General features: G+C 51.4%; 1 protein-coding gene across 4 annotated transcripts in view; it reads right to left on the minus strand.

Annotated features, from left to right (window-relative positions):
* LOC149342632 (uncharacterized) overlaps window positions 1-6,207 on the minus strand; it is a 185,350-nt gene that overhangs the window by 36,899 nt on the left and 142,244 nt on the right. The window lies entirely within an intron of this gene.

Genomic DNA, 6,207 nt, shown 5'->3' on the forward strand with positions numbered 1-6,207 from the left:
TCACTAGATGCGCCTTTGTTCATGATGGAACCTTGAGCCTTTTAAGCAGTGACGCCGAAAGGCGGACGAATCTGCGGAAGAGTCTGTCGACATGGCTGCCGACGCGCCTGTCGACACTTCTGCCGACGCGTCTCTCGACACTTCTGCCGACGCGTCTCTCGACACTCCTGCCGACGCGTCTGTCGACACGGCTGCCGACGCGTCTGTCGACACGGCTGCCGACGCGTCTGTCGACACTCCTGCCGACGCATCTGTCGACACGGCTGCCGACGCGTCTGCTAACGACAGTATGAGGCATTAAATGCTTTCGCCTTCAAAGCTGCTGAGAAAACCGAGTACCGCCAAGCAATACCTCGCGCAAAAAGACCGCGCAATATGCAACGCATTCTTGGATTAACCAAGCTAAGCCTGGGCATCTTTTTTTTTCTTCTTAGTTGTGTTTAGGTAACTTTTCTTTGTTGAGCGGCAAGATCAAAAAAAGAAATAACAGGCTTTGCTGCAGCAGTAGTATAAATTGTAAACATTAATTATGCACACTAATAAGGGTTCAATGGTCTTGAGAGGTGGTTGCAGCCCCTAGTTCAGAGACGCTACGGTCGTCGCCGCTGTCCTGGCCTGAAGAAACCGCTGGCTTGGATTTGCAGGTTGGAGCTCGACAGAGAGCCATCCCTGTGTTCCTTTGTTCTATATGTTTGTGGGTGAGGTATAAGTGATGCATTCCATAGAAAAAGAAAACAAACAAAAATTGTTGGCGGTTGAGCATTGCTAAGCACAGAATGTCTGAAAATTGAACTTGAATACGGGTTTTCAGGATAGGAAATGGCGCAATAACTGTTTCACATTTCTCGGTGGACACCCGAACCGTGCTGTACGGAAGGGATAAAGGAGGCAGTGAAAGAAGAAAGTAAGAGGTGCCGTAGTGGAGGGCTCCGGAATAAATTCGACCACCTGGGGTTCTTTAACGTGCACCGACATTGTACAACACAAGGGCGCCTTTTGCGCTTCGCGTCCATCGAAATTCGGCCTCCGCGGCCGGGTTCGATACCGGTTACCCCGGCTACATAAGCGAGCGCCTTAAATACCCAGCCACCGCGGCGGGTCACGGAATATTTAGTGAAAGCAGGTTTCGCAGGTAGACACCAATGCCGCGCACGGTACACGACAGCGAGATTGAGGTGTCCACTGACGCAGGGAGCCTGTTGTGTGCCTCCTTTTGTGAAAATTAACGGACTCTACAACGTTGTCAACGCCAACGCCAATGTTTTGTTTCGTTTTAAGCATGAAATGCTTCTAGCTCCCCTTGTCGGCAGTGTGGCCACGTCACGCCGAGACCGAAAGCCAACATCCGGGCACTGAATTCCGCTCATCCGGGCACTGAAATGAGAACATCCGGGCATTGCACGAGATTTAACGAGACTCTCTAAGCCCTCCCAGAGGACCGGCATCCAAGCGCCGGTAGCATCGCGCCGAACGGGTGGTGGCGTTTCTCGCTTCGTGTACGGCGCGGTGCGGGTGTCCACCGAGATGACAGAGAATGATTGCCCCATTTCCTTTCCTCAAAAAAGCGCTGCGTTCAAAGGGCAAAGCATCGCGCCGAACGGGTGGTGGCGTTTCTCGCTTCGTGTACGGCGCGGTGCGGGTGTCCACCGAGATGACAGAGAATGATTGCCCCATTTCCTTTCCTCAAAAAAGCGCTGCGTTCAAAGGGCAAAGCATCGCGCCGAACGGGTGGTGGCGTTCCTCCCTTCCTGTAAGGTGCGGTTAGGGTGTCCACCGAGATGACAGAGAATTACTGCCCATTTCCTTTTCTCAAAAAGCGTTGCGTTAAAAGGGCAAGGCATCGCGCCGAACGGGTGGTGGCGTTCCGTGTACTGCCTGGCAGCGCTACAACACGCTGTCGCGTTCCGCTCATTAATTAGCAGTCAATTAGTATTTAGTCATTAATCAGTATTTAACCCCTAATTAGTAATTTGTCATTACTTCATCAATTTTTTGTGGCGTCATTCAGTGGTGACGTCACCAGTGTCATCTTGGTAAAGTGGTGCGGAAAACGCTTTCGCCTCTACGCACGTCAGACAGTTTCGAACGCGCTGCATATATGTTCTTGTCAGGCCTGCGTCTCGTCGTGTCCGCGTACGATGATGATGATGATAAAAACTTTTATTTCCACCGATGTAGGAGGCCCCCTACTCCCCTCCCTGGCACGCAGGCCTAGGGGACGGGGGACGGGACCGCCGCGACTAAAGACTGGCGAAGATACATTGGCTCTACGCGGCTTCAGCCGCCAGGCGGACAGCTCGTTTCTGGTCGGCGGGGGCCTCGCTTCGCAGAAGGGCCCCCCAGGCTGCTCTACTGTTAATATTGTCCACAGCACCCGGGGATCCGGGGCATTGCCAAATTATATGATCGAGGGTCCCCCTCGCTCCGCAGGTCTTACATTTGTCATCTTTTTTATCGTCTAACGTGGTTTGAAATAACCAGACGGGGTTGACGAAATTTCCGTCCTGTAATCGTCGCCAGGCGATGGCCTCTGTATTGGTTAAGTTTGGATCTGGTGGGGCATTAGACGCCTGGCTAACCTGTAGTGCACGGCGATTTCCGCGTACGTTTGCAAACGTGCGTCCATCCCCTGGGGGTCGGGTGGCTCTACAGTTACCCGGAAGTAGAGATCTCGGAGTAACACGTGGGCCGCCTCGTTACCGGGGACGGATGTGTGTGCTGGGGCCCAAATTAAGGTGATCTTGCGATCAATTTTGGCGGCGGACAGAATTCGAGCCGTTTCTGGCGAGACCCTGCTCTTTCCGATGTTGCAGATTGTTGTTTTGCTGTCACTAAGAATCATTCTAGCCTTGGTTCCGGCGCAAGCAAGCGCTATTGCGACCTCCTCGGCCGTATCTATGTTTCTACTCCTAATGGAGGCGGCGGCGACTGGTGCACTTCGGCCGTCGACCACTGAGGCGACCGCCGCCCCCGACCTGCCACTCGCTGCGTCCACGTAGGCAACCTCATATGCCCTGAAATTCCCGGCCTTTTTAACCAACGCCTCCGCCCTCTTCTCCCGTCTTTCCCTGTGATGTTCTGGGTGCATGTTGCGGGGGAGGGGGGGGGAACGATGATATTCTCGCGACATTGTGGTGGTAGAGCGACCTTGTCGCATATGCCCCTATCTACTTTTCGGCCGACCCACTCTAAGATAGTCCGGCACGTATTCGTTGTACTAAGTCTGTCGAGCTGGGCGATTCGCACCGCCTCGGCGAGTTCAGTCCAAGTATTATGCACCCCCATTTCCAACAGGCGGTCTGTAGAGGTGGAGATAGGTAAGCCCAGCGCCCTCTTGACGCAACGCCGAATAATAATTGCGTCGATCTTCTCCCTCTCAATTACCCTTATATCGAGGAATGGCGTGGCATAGCATATTCGGCTAATAATATAAGCCTGCATCAGTTTCAAGAGGCTACTTTCTTTGAGGCCCCTGCCCTTCAGCGCGACCCTCCTGAAGATCCCTGTTACATGCGCAGCGTAGTTGCTGAGCTTCTTGATAGTTTCTTCATTATAACCGTCCTCTTGGATAAAAAGTCCGAGGATCCTGATGTGATTAACTTTCGGTGCAGCTTTTCCCTCTACCTTAATTTCAAAATGCTAGTCGCGCTTGCACCGGAGCGCTTTCGGATTGTAAACAAAAAGTTCCGATTTCTGCGGCGAACACACAAGGCCCCTTTCGGCCGCGTAGGACACTACAGTGTCTGCCGCTGCCTGCAGTAGTGTCCTACGCGGCCTGCAGCCGCTCTTCTATTATGCCGTTACTACCACTGTTCAACCATATGTTGATGTCATCTGCGTACAAACTGAATTTTATGTCATCTATATTCCTGAGTGCGGCGGGAAGGCCCCTCATTGCCACGTTAAAAAGGAAGGGGCAGAGCACCGATACCTGCGGCGTTCCCTTACTTCCAAGGTAAACCGTGGGGGATTCTAAGTCCTGAAATTTTAGTTTTAGCGTCCTGTGTGACAGGAAATCCTTGATGTAATTATACGTCCTTTCGCCGACACCTATATCCTGAAGCCCCGCAAGGATGGCCGCATGCGTAACATTGTCGAAGGCTTTGGTTAGATTTAAACCTCAAATCACCTTCGCGTCTTTGGATCTCGAATTTATGATGCCATGTTGCAAGCGAAGCATCACGTCCTGCGTACACCAGCCCGGCCGGAATCCGACCATCTCGTGCGGCCACAGGTCGTTCTGCTCCATGAAGCGTGTCAGTCGAGTCTGGATGACGCGTTCCATAAGCTTTCCGAAGCACGAAGTCAGGGAAATTGGTCTGAGATTTTCTAATCCGTGCAGTTTACCCGGCGTAGGGATTAGCACTAAGTTTGCAGTTTTCCATTGCGAAGGGAAACGGCCGCCACTCCATACCTCCTGCATGTATTTCGTGAGCGCCGTTATTGACATGTCGTCCAGATTCCTTAATAATTTGTTCGTAACCCTGTCTGGGCCGGGGGTCGATCGCGTCAAAATTTCGGCCCTAACCTCTGCCTCTGTTATGGGCGCATCGAGAGTCTCCTTAGGCGAGCCTTTGTACTGCGGAAGGGGGAGGGATACTGTGTCGCCGATGTAGGCGTTCACTAATTTTGCCTTGAGCTCCGCGTCCGTCCCCTCGAACGCGTGCCTGGCCTTCGCCAATCTAGTGCCCGATTGTGTTTTTGAGCTATCAGGGTACAGGAGATATCGCAGCAGGCCTCACGTCTTGGAAAGGCTCATATTGCCTTCCATTTCATCACATCTACTACACCAGTTTTGCTCAGAAAGTTTAATTGCTTACTCCTCAATTTCCTTATTATGCCTGGCTATTCTTCGCCTCAAATTTCTGTCCGCGTACGCTTCGTGTTATGCCCGTAAACATTTCATGCTTACTCTACTCTCGGTTACGCGAGAGGGAGACATTTTTTTTAGGAAAGGATGTACGCAGTAATTGTCTCGCATATCTCGGTGGATTTCCGAATCGCGCCGTAGGGGAAGGGATGGAAGAGGGAATTAAAGAAATGGTAATTAAAAATTGGTTTTTCAGAAAAGGAAATCGCGCAGTATCAGTCTCACATCTCGACGGGCGACTGAACCGCGCCTTAAGGGAAGGAATAAAGGAGGAAAAGAGAGAAGATATGTCACATGGCTGACGCATCTCCACCGCTCCTCCACTTGAAGGTCAAATTGCGGCACCGATGAACTTAGTTTGAATCGACCAGTAATGCATCCGGTTTATTGTTTAATCACCCGACAAAATTCGACCGTCGCGGCGGTCGCATTTCAGACCAGATGAAATAATAGAGCCTCGTATACTGTACGATGATAGTGCTCGTTAAAGAGCGCCAGGTGGTGGAACATATCCGGAACCCTGCGCTACGCCGTCCCTCACAGCGTTTATAAACGTCATGGGACATTTATAAACGCCACAAAGCGATAACAAACAAACAATTTATTCAAATTTCTTGAGAAATAATATTCTTCCTTTTTCTTGGTGGCGTCGGTCGCATGCGGTGTTGGAATAAAGATGTCCACATCTCGGTGTACACCTGAACCAGAAGGAAGGTGCATACCTGCCCTCTTGGAACAGTGGACATCTCAACTGTGCTTTAAGCTAAGTGCCGGTAGTTGCTGAATGAGACAGTCCCTGCACGTCGTACAAACCCTCGTCACGGCTCCACCTTCATCGCCCCGCCCCGACGCCGCCAAACTCAACGAGTCACTCATTTCCCTAGTCACTGGCGTCAAGTCTTTTAAGTGCCTTGGTCTTTCACGCACATCGCACACCTACCCAAACGAACCGACTGACGGAAAGAAGAGGACAACACATGCGTTATAGCATATGCTGTCCTCATCTTTCCATCCTTGTATCTCAAGCGCTAAAATTTTCTCTTAACACACTCGCTGAAACAGCTATCCTGATTTTGTAGACGTGTCCACATACAAGGGGACGCGTAAAGTTATATGGAAAGGAGCAGCAAAGTTTGCGGTGGGCGCACGGCTACCGCGTGGCGATAACACTTTATCTCAAGGGCGCGACAGGACATGTGTTTCGCGCACCACTCACAAGTGTGCGTCAAAGGGATAAAAAAAAAAACGAGAGCGTACGTGGTTGGGCTAGTCGGTCAATCGTGGTATATAAAAGGGGGTACTGCGCATAAAAAGACACGGACAAGGAGGTAACCGCA

This window comes from Amblyomma mixtum, chromosome 5 (genome assembly GCF_055824585.1).
Source record: "Amblyomma mixtum isolate Tamu chromosome 5, ASM5582458v1, whole genome shotgun sequence".
NCBI lineage: Eukaryota > Metazoa > Arthropoda > Arachnida > Ixodida > Ixodidae > Amblyomma > Amblyomma mixtum.